The sequence below is a fragment of the Dreissena polymorpha genome, chromosome 1 (genome assembly GCF_020536995.1).
Source record: "Dreissena polymorpha isolate Duluth1 chromosome 1, UMN_Dpol_1.0, whole genome shotgun sequence".
NCBI lineage: Eukaryota > Metazoa > Mollusca > Bivalvia > Myida > Dreissenidae > Dreissena > Dreissena polymorpha.
The window spans coordinates 98774884-98786733 of NC_068355.1; positions in this window are offsets into that span (position 1 = coordinate 98774884).

Consider the following 11850-nt stretch of genomic DNA (forward strand, 5'->3'; position numbering starts at 1 on the left):
ATCAGGGACGACACTTTCCGCTTTTATGACATTTTTCGTTTAAATGAAGTCTCTTCTTAGCAAAAATCCAATTTAGGCGGAAAGTGTCGTCCATGATTATCATGTGCGGACTGCACAGGCTAATCTGGGACGACAATTTACACACATGCATTTTGCCCAGTTTTCTCAGAACACGACTCAAATGATCGTCCCTGATGAGCCTGTCAGACTCCACAGGCTTATCAGACCGGACAGTCTCATATCCCCATGCTTCGAACTAAAAAAGCATATTTATAAGAATTAGTAATGCAATTATACTAGAACCATTGTATTTAAAGTATCTCTAATCCTAACATACCTATACAGACGACGGTCAGGTTTAAATTTTCATGGCATGATCCATCCAAACGTGGCATCATGATAGAAACATGCTGAGTTGTCAAGTTGTTTAGCTGACCTATCAATGTGTTGTTCCTATTTAAGCGTTATACAACATTCAAGTGTAGTTAAATGTAACCATAAGAGGGAACGCCGTTTTTTTGTGCACTTAAACAAACAGGCCTTGTTGTAAATCAACCAACTGCCATGGCAAGCCTACAACCAATCATCCCATCGAAAATAAAAGTAAATGGCATACAAGCTGAATAAATAAATACGAAAATCGTAACATTACAACACAACTTGATTTTGGTTTAAGCCGATACCATCTTTCCATCAATATAACGCCATTGTTGCGATAATTCGATACATCGCCTATTCACAGAGGTTATGATTCATTCACCGATTGCGTTAGGTCTTAAATTAGTGGCTTGTTTGGGCTTGCGAACAAACCGAAATAAACTTTTGTGCATCGGGGCTCGTAAATTCTATACGAGATACGGTGTGTGAGAATGTTTATGGTAAAATGTTAAGATTTCTCAAAGGGGATAACCTGATTACAAGGGTGCAGTTGTTAATAAAACACACTTCCGACAAGATGGGTATTCGTTTAAAAACATGCGCATGTTAATTGCATTATTTATTACCACGTCAAACAGGCAGAACAACTTAACACCGAAATATCATTATACTATGACCCGCGTCACGCGAAAATTGGTATTATATCATGTGCGACAAGCGTAGCTCCAGACCAGCCTGTGCAGTCTAGTCAGAAGCAACACTGCTTCGTGCTCTCATTCGCTCCAAACCAGCCTGCACAGTCTAGTCAGACGCTACACTGTTTCGTGCTCTCATTCGCTCTAAACCAGTCTGCGCAGTCTAGACAGACGCTACACTGTTTCGTGCTCTCATTCGCTCCAAACCAGCCTGCGCAGTCTAGTCAGACGCTACACTGTTTCGTGCTCTCATTCGCTTTAAACCAGTCTGCGCAGTCTAGACAGACGCTACACTGTTTCGTGCTCTCATTCGCTCCAAACCAGCCTGCGCAGTCTAGTCAGACGCTACACTGTTTCGTGCTCTCATTCGCTCTAAACCAGCCTGTGCAGTCTAGTCAGACGCTACGCTGTTTCGTGCTCTTATTCGCTCCAAACCAGCCTGCGCAGTCTAGTCAGACGCTACACTGTTTCGTGCTCTCATTCGCTCCAAACCAGCCTGCGCAGTCTAGTCAGACGCTACACTGTTTCGTGCTCTCATTCGCTCCAAACCAGCCTGCGCAGTCTAGTCAGACGCTACGCTGTTTCGTGCTCTCATTCGCTCTAAACCAGTCTGCGCAGTCTAGACAGACGCTACACTGTTTCGTGCTCTCATTCGCTCCAAACCAGTCTGCGCAGTCTAGACAGACGCTTCACTGTTTCTTGCTCTCATTCGCTCTAAACCAGTCTGCGCAGTCTAGACAGACGCTACGCTGTTTCGTGCTCTTATTCGCTCCAAACCAGTCTGCGCAGTCTAGACAGACGCTACACTGTTTCGTGCTCTCATTCGCTCTAAACCAGTCTGCGCAGTCTAGACAGACGCTACGCTGTTTCGTGCTCTTATTCGCTCCAAACCAGTCTGCGCAGTCTAGTCAGACGCTACACTGTTTCGTGCTCTCATTCGCTCCAAACCAGCCTGCGCAGTCTAGTCAGACGCTACGCTGTTTCGTGCTCTCATTCGCTCCAAACCAGCCTGCGCAGTCTAGTCAGACGCTACACTGTTTCGTGCTCTCATTCGCTCCAAACCAGCCTGCGCAGTCTAGTCAGACGCTACGCTGTTTCGTGCTCTCATTCGCTCCAAACCAGCCTGCGCAGTCTAGTCAGACGCTACACTGTTTCGTGCTCTCATTCGCTCCAAACCAGCCTGCGCAGTCTAGTCAGACGCTACACTGTTTCGTGCTCTCATTCGCTCCAAACCAGCCTGCGCAGTCTAGTCAGACGCTACAATGTTTCGTTCTCTCATTCGCTCTAAACCAGCCTGTGTAGTCTAGTCAGACGCTGCACTGTTTCGCGCTCTCATTCGCTCCAGACCAGCCTGCGCAGTCTAGTCAGACGCTGCACTGTTTCGTTTCTCATTTGCCCCAGACCAGCCTGTGCAGTCTAATCAGACGCTACACTGTTTCGTGCTCCCATTTGCTCCAAACCAGCCTGCGCAGTCTAGTCAGAAGCGACACTGTTTCGTGCTCTCATTCGCCCCAGAGCAGCCTGCGGAGTCTAGTCAGACGCTACACTGTTTCTTGCTCTCATTCGCTCTAAACCAGTCTGTGCAGTCTAGTCAGACGCTACACTGTTTCGTGCTCTCATTCGCTTTAAACCAGTCTGCGCAGTCTAGACAGACGCTACGCTGTTTCGTGCTCTTATTCGCTCCAAACCAGCCTGTGCAGTCTAGTCAGACGCTACGCTGTTTCGTGCTCTCATTCGCTCTAAACCAGCCTGTGCAGTCTAGTCAGACGCTACACTGTTTCGTGCTCTCATTCGCTTTAAACCAACATGCGCAGTCTAGTTAGAAGCTACCCTGTTTCGTGATCTCATTCGCCCCAAACCAGCCTGCGCAGTCTAGTCAGAAGCTACACTGTTTCGTGCTCTCATTCGTCCCAGACCAGCCTGTGCAGTCTAGTCAGACGCTACACTGTTTCGTGCTCTCATTCGCTCCAAACCAACATGCGCAGTCTAGTTAGAAGCTACCCTGTTTCGTGATCTCATTCGCCCCAAACCAGCCTGCGCAGTCTAGTCAGCAGCTACACCGTTTCGTGCTCTCATTCGCTCCAAACCAGCCTGCGCAGTCTAGTCAGAAGCTACACTGTTTCGTGCTCTCATTCGCTCCAAACCAGCCTGCGCAGTCTAGTCAGCAGCTACACTGTTTCGTGCTCTCATTCGCTCCAAACCATGATGCGCAATCTAGTCAGAAGTTACACTGTTTTTAGCTCTCATTCGCTCCAAACCAGCCTGCGCAGTCTAGTCAGAAGCAACACTGTTTCGTGCTCTCATTCGCTCCAAACCAGTCTGCACGACTGAGCGAGTCTGGCTCGAGCTACGCTGGCATCTTGCATAAAACCCATTTTCACACGATATCGTTCATTTATGAACGCAAGCCACTAAATGAATGAACATAGGGCTATGAACAGTTCAACACGGGGGCCTGAAAGGCCCAAAGTCGCTCACCTGAGATTCAAAGGAACTGAACTGTTCTGTGCAGCCCAAGATGTCAAAATGTTCTTACCAACTTGCATGACTAGTGAACACCCTGGCAGCCACGTTTTTCAACAAACCAGAATCATTTTCATACACATCCAAGATATCATTTAAACCAATATACTGACAAAGTTTCATGAAGATTAATAAGTCCATATAAGGAAAAATGCCCCGCCCACTGGTGGCGATGTTTTTCAAGCAACTGGAACCATTTTCGAACTTGTCCAAAATATCATTGGGACAAATCTTCTGACAAAGTTTCATGATGATCGTACAATAAATACAGCTTCAAGAGTGTTAACAGGGTTTAACTAAAGCTATATAAGGAAAAATGCCACGCCCCCTTGGCGACCATGTTTTTCAACCAACCGGAACCATTTTCGAACTCATCCAAGATCTTTGGGACAAATCATCTGACCAAGTTTCATGATGATAGGACAATAAATGTGGCCTCTAGAGTGTTAACTAGGTTTTACAAAAACATGCTATATAGCCATATTAAGAAAAATGCCCCGTCCCCTGGTGGCCATGTTTTTTAACTTTAACTTTTTAAACTTTTCTAACCGAAACGATTTTCAAACTCATCCAAGATATCATTAGGACAAATCTTCTGACCAAGTTTCATGAAGATCGGAAAATAAATGTGGCCTCTATAGTGTTAACAAGGTTTTACTATTGCCATATAAGGAAAAATGCCCCGCAGCCTGGCGGCCATGTTTTTTAACCAACCGGCATCAGTTTTTAACTTGTCCTAGATATTATTGGGATGAATCTTCTGACCAAGTTTCATGAAGATTGGATAATAAATGTGGCCTCTAGAGTGTTAAAAATATTTTACTATAGTCATATATAGCCATCTAAGGAAAAATGCCCCGCCCCTTGGAAGCCATGTTTTTCAAGCAAACGTGACCATTTTCGAACTCATCCAAGATATCATTGAGACCAATCTTCTGACCAAATTTCATGAAGATTGGACAATAAATGTGGCCTCTAGAGTGTTCACAATGTTTTACTATAGCCATATATAGCCATATAAGGAAAAATGCCCCGCCCCTTGGCAGCCATGATTTTAAAGCAAACGTAACCATTTTCGAACTCGAAGATTGGGCATCAAATGTGACTTCTACAGTGTTCACAAGGTTTTTCTTTTTTTTACCTAGCGACCTAGTTTTTGACCCAGCATGACCCAGTTTCGAACTCAGTCGAGGTATCAATGGGACAAATGTTCTGACCAAGTTTCATGAAGATCGGACAATAAATGTGGCCTCTGGAGTGTTTACAAGGCAAATGTTGACGACGCACGCCGCACGACGGACAAAGGCGATCACAAAAGCTCACCATGAGCACAGCTCAGGTGAGCTAAAAAGAGTTTGCAAACCGATAGTAATGCTGTCTTAATTTGAATACATCTGTAAAAAGTACATAGATCAACTTGAAACACAAGGCGAGGAAACAGCTATTTAAAAATATTTAAGTTTAACTAGCGTCATCAGATTAAAGTGCAAGTGGCAATCGGGTTAAAAACCAAGTTAAAAAAAATATTTGTAAATAAATATATTCGGTTTGATAAAGATCGAGTGTAAACGGTTGAAATATTCAACACGGTGTGGTAAAGATTTATTAATGTTTCGAATGTAAATGCTCCAAATTTTTCATTTTTAAAGGGTAATAAACTAATATTTAATGTGACGATAGTTGTATGAATCAAATATGTTTTCGACTGCAATAAGTTTAATAACTTGTCACCGGATATGGTGACAGTTTCTAGTCGAATTTTCATCGCATTTGTCGAGCTAATATAACCGAGTCCAGTCCGCCGACAGGCAGACATTCCGACGAAACAACCGACATCAGCAAACCAACTGACCATTTCAGAATGCACACATATGCAACAGTTAACGCGATACTGGATCATTAAGAATCTCACTCTACACGACCCCGCACAGAAGAACCGGTTAAATTCTCCCGTGGAAGCCGTCTTCACCATATTCGTTCCCATATCCAGTGACAAGTTAATAAACTTTTACGGTCGAAAACATATTTAATTTATATAACTGTCGGTTCATTAAACATTAGTTTTTATTATTCCGGTTGGCTTATTTAGACTTATATTGTTTTTGTCATAAATTCTTCATAACAAGCCATATCCATGCAGATTTTATAAGCATTCATGTACAAAGACCTCAACAAGGGTGGGAAAACGTACAGCACGCTAACCATATGTCCCGAAGTATTGACTTATTCCGACCACGTGCCCCTGAATTTAATTTCGCATCGATTATTCCCGATTTAACGTTCAAATAATTTTATTTGCCCATGAGACCTATCGCGGCTGTTTGATCAGAGGCTATTATTGTGGGCACACGCTAACAGATTATCTTTTTCCATTTTTACCGTTATTCTTAAGTTTAAATATAATTATCTCTGTTTAATATTCTCAGTACTTCAAAGAAGAGATTAAAGTGGAGCAGAGCTTTACCGTTTTGACTGCGTCGCCACCTGCCTAATTCGCGTCATTGTGAGGCTGGGATAACGGAAGTTGTAGCGTCTGGACACGAGCAGACGACATTTTTGTTGCAGCAGACGACAGATGGTCGCGTGGGATTAAACAATGGCGGACAGCTGAAATTCTGTGGATACTGTCGTTAACCTAATACAATCTATTTCATAACAAATCATATTTAAAAGTAATAGGAGACCACCAACATACTTTAAGCACAAAGAAGGTGATGTATAAAAACGTTTAATTAACAACTTTAATTATCGTTCCCGTCATACTAATGGAGCGAACATCTCGTTTTTTCGTTCAATACTGTGATATTGTTGATATTCAGTGACTTTGAGTAATACAACTTTTGGAGCGGTTTAAATATTAGTTTCTTTATATAACCTAATCGGTCATTAAGCGTGTTTATTATCATGAACAAATAACCAGTATGGGCATGGATATTTACATGCAAGGGCTTTGGATTTTGGTTATTCTCCTTACCCGTTTTCAATATAATTTTGATGGGTAAGCTTTCACGAAAAGTGCATGCATGATGTATGCTATACAATAATAAGCATGTAGAGGTTTTAAGTTTTGGTTCTTTTATAGTATTTTACCTCATTTACAAGAAATATGCCACTGTGAAAATCCATATCCGTTAAAAAGCATTGCCACAAAAGGGCGGGCTATTTCTAGACATTTTTCGGCATAGTGAAACCTTGTGAACACTATAACAGTCAATTTTTTGTCGTAGCTTTACGAAACTTGCATAAACAAGTTGTTTAATAACATTTATATTGGACGAGTGTGAAAATGGTTTTGGATTTCCATATAATAAATCTTTCATCCCTCAGGTGGTCATGTTTTTTAACGAACCAGAAGCGTTGTCAAACTCGACATATATATTTGGACAAAAAACGGCCCAATGGAGCGTGACTAAAACATACTTGGTATAGGACCAGCTAATGTTGTTACACGCTAAATGCCAAAACTCCGGATCTAACGCGTTCAAAGATGTTTTAAGTGATTTATTATTAAAGACTATGTAAATCACGAGGCTCCTGCGGCGTAAGCAGTTCTGAACAGAGGGAATTATTTGAACAAACGTGAGGACCAAATAAAAAATGTTACACACCAAATTTTGAACCAATGACCATTGCACCCTCTTTTTTAACTCTATTTTATGCAATGTTGACTTTCATACGCAACGGACCATAGTTGACATTAAAAATGTGCTAAGCATCGACTGACGGATATCATTGTATCCTTATATTTCCCAAAGACCGCCATGCGCCCCGTTCTTGTCTTGACTTTAAATGGCCATAACTATAGGTTTGTAAAAAATATCCTAACTAAATATATAGAGGTGCGCAAATTAAAATGCTGGTTAACATTTTTGTACAGTTTCATCCCTATTACAGCAAAACTTTTAGAAGTACACATGACAGAAGTTAAAAAGGTTTTTTTTGCTAAAAAATATCATCAACATATTAAGCTGACAGTGGAGCCACACAAATTACTTTTTTACGATGCTGCGAAGCAGCTCGTCTAAGTTATCATACCATGAAAAAATTCTTCACAATGGCGACCTACCGTGTATGTAAAAGACCGAGCCAGTCCGATTGAGATAGCTCGATTTTTCTAATCGGCATACCTCGCTTATTATCATTGATAAAGGTAAAAGAAGCTCAGCTATAAATAGCACAGCATATTTTGGGAAAAAGATTTAATAATAGTTTGAAAACGTTAATTTTAAATCTGTTATATTCAATCCATTTTATGTTTATAGATCAATGAAACAACTATGCATTTTCTGTATTGTATTTGCCATTTGTAGTGATTCTGTAAATAAATTGCGAATGAAAACCTTTATAATTAACGTTTAACGCGATCATAAGTGTAAAGAAAACGGATTATTTCAAACCTGCCATTTGTAAACGTTGTAGCGAGTATGGTACATAAACAGCATAATAGCCGTATAATATCTATGAAACTCGCTCTTATGCGTGCTTTCTCATTTTGCATATTTAATAAACTTTTCAAACATAAATTACAGAGCCACATCAGTGCACATACTATGTTTGATAATTCATTCGTTTGTTGGATATTGTTTGCTATTTTAAACACATATTATGTCATATCGCGGAGATTTAGTCAACCTTACCATGTGTTCATCGGCGAACTCACGTATTCAAGTACTCTGACGATAATGTGCTCATACCTACTTTCGGGAATCATCATGAAATTATTGCCGTACTTAAAGAATAAACATGCCCAAGCTTATTGGATTAGAGAAAAAAATAATAATCAAAAGATAAAAAAATATGTTAAATCACGACCGTACACATGCCATCATTACTTTAGAAAAGAAAACAACGAAATATAGTTTGCTATGATATACATGTGAAATTAAAGAGCATGGTGTAATTGAAGATCGTGCCAAGTGTTGAATATATCTGCTGAAACGTAATGTTATAACCCACAAACGTTTTACTGTAACAGAACGTTTTTTTAAGATAAGTGGTACCGAAAATACACGTCGAATATATTTTTAAAATATATTTCTTGTTATATTTGATCAAGAATGTAACACGACTTACTACCAATTTCGCTGAATGGGTAAAATTCCCCACGGGTACTACTTCCCCGTACCCACAAATTTGTTTTCTTACCCAAAATTGTTCGTACTCAATTTCGTTTGTACCAAATTTTTTTTCGTACCCACAAGTTTTTTCGTACCCAATTTTTTTTTCGTACCCAATTTTTTTTCGTTCCTAAATTTTTTTTTTTATCCAATTCTTTTGGCATAATTTTTGTACCCACAATTTTCGTACCCATTTTTGTTTCGTACCCACATACACAATTTTGATGATGCAGATTAACTTAAATTGATGCTTTTATATCCATCCTCTTCAAAAGCATCGTCACATCACTACTGTCAGTACTTTGATTATATTTTGTTTAAAGGGAATACATACTACAATATTATGACGTAGTGAATCATTTTAAAAAAGAGCTGTGTATGTGTAATACAATGCCCCCTACTGCGCCGCTTTGAAGCAATATATTTGAACTTTGACCTTGAAGAATGACCTTGGCCTTTCACGACTCAAAATGTGCAGCTCCATGAGATAGATACACATGCATGCAACATATCAAGTTGCTATCTTCAATATTGCACAAGTTATGACCAAGGTTAAAGTTTTGGGACAGACACACACATACAATGACAGACAGACAGGCCAAAAACAATATACCCCCGATCATTCGATCCGGGGGCATACAAATAATACGCATACATAAGCAAAACAAGTATACTATCTTTATATTGTATTCACTTTAATTTATAAAGACTATTTCATCATAAAGATGTGTCAGTAAAGATTTGCAGGATTTTAAAAGTATGACAACCTCATTGTGCAGCCTTTAAAAATTAATAAAAATTTAAAGTAAAAAAGCAATAACATAAGTATGTAAGAACACAAATCAAAATATAACAATGGCACATTTCACAAGAAGTACAAAAGCATATGAAGTCTGTCAAAAACATCAATACCAACATCCGCATTATTGAGATACCTGTGTTTATCTATTACGTGTCTTTTTATTTACTGTGCATCTAAACAATTTAAACAGTGAACAAAATAAAGGTACACTACATCCTCGTTCAATAATATTTAATATAGTGTCATCCCTTCTGTTGTTATAACTCCAAAAATATCAACATATTTTCAACTTATAATCATTAAATAATATTTAATATAGTGTCGATACCTTCTGTCGTTATTACTCCAAAAATATCAACATATTTTGAACTGACCAGTAATTGAATACACTAAGACCTTTAACCCTCATGACACTTTCTTCTTTGATTAGATCATTAATAATAAATATCAAAATAATTGATTGACAATGATGGTCACAATCAGAAAGGATGAAAGTTAACAACTTCATAATGAATATATCAATTAAATAATCATTTGGATGACCATGACAGATACCTTTTTTGAGAATAATTTAATGAGCGTTTTGGAAAATGCTCACAAACATTTACAAAACGATTAATTTACAGACAATACTCATAATTTGTTAAATATTATATAATATATAAAAAACTTGTATGTGTATTATTTAATTACTAACAAGCGGCATGGTTGATGCATTAAAACCTCAATCAGAAGTTTAATTAAATTCATTTGAATGCAAAATTTGATAAGGTACTGTTTTGTACATTTATATCATTTATAGAAAATGGTTTCAGGGCAGGGCAGGTTGAAGAATACAAATCAAAAAGTATGTTCAATTTCTAATGGAATAATGTCTCTGCAAAAATGTTCTTCTTATATTAGTTTATTCTAAGTTTTTAATTCATGACATTGAACAATGGATACACACACACAAATGTCAGCTTTGAGTATATGTTTATACATAGAGGCTAGGCAAAATACAAGAGCATTTATAAAGTTATTTTCACGAAAAGCAAACATACAAAGTCTTCAGAAAAGAATGTTATTCATCTGGAATTGAATAATAACAATTCATGAATGAATACCCTAAAAAAGCTATAAGAAAAGTACAGTTCACTTCCTTATATTCAGATGCTTGCTAGAAAACATTTTACAAAGTTTGTAAAACACTGAAATACATACAGAATGGCTTGACTATATGTGTCTTGTTCTGTGAAAGTTGGTCATAATGCATGTGCGTAAAGTGTCGTCCCAGATTAGCCTGTGCAGTCCGCACAGGCTAATCAGGGACGACACTTTCCGCCTTAACTTGATTTTCGGTAAGGAGGGACTTCCTTGAAACTAAAAATACCATTAAAGCGGAAAGTGTCATCCCTGATTAGCCTGTGCGAACAGCACAGGCTAATCTGGGACGGCACTTTACGCAAATGAATTAAGCCCAGTTTTCTCAGAACAAGACACATATAATCACTGTAGACTCATATGCAGCAACACCAGCGTATGTAACAGATCAAGTTTCTGGTGTTATATATTTACCTTGTCTTTCAATATTGTAGTCAGCAAATAATAGGTTATTTCATAACTGAATTTTGCATCTGATCCTGAGCTATTACTTACAGTTACAGCTGTGTTTTTTTACCTTAAAAAATATCTGAAGGTGTTCTTAATGCCTTGTTCATTATTTATTTTTAAACAAATACAGAAAACACAATTAGCTTTTGAAATGCTATTTTTGTTGTACATGTATACATGATTTTAGTGTTGAAGAATTCATTAACACCATTAGAAAAGACTAAATACATTTCACACAAGGACATATAATTAACATTTAATTGCAAAACACATATTTGTTCTGTCACAAATTGACAGTACATAGTAACATAGTGATACACTCCACAGAAAATATACCCACATGATCAAGCCTTCTAAACACACTGACTTTTTTTAATGAAGTTTTAATTTTTCAATCTACTATTTCAAAACATAAGTACATGGATATATACCTGTACATGTGTATACTCAACTTGTTTCAACATAAACATTGCACAAACTTGTCTGGATTAATATGTTCAGGGGAGTGGTTTAAGATCAACCTAAGCGGAGGAAAATGCCCTACCCCCCTTACAAGGTTCAACTTAACTCTGCGTTTCTATACAGATCAAGTGAAGTTTTCAACTATTTGTAAAATTTGTTAAACATTTAGAGGGAGGAAATATACTGAAAAGAGGAAAGATCACACCACTGTATGTTAGAAAACCAGAGCAGTAAGAAACTTGAAGCATGCTGGCATGTTAAAAATTTGTCAACGGTTTCA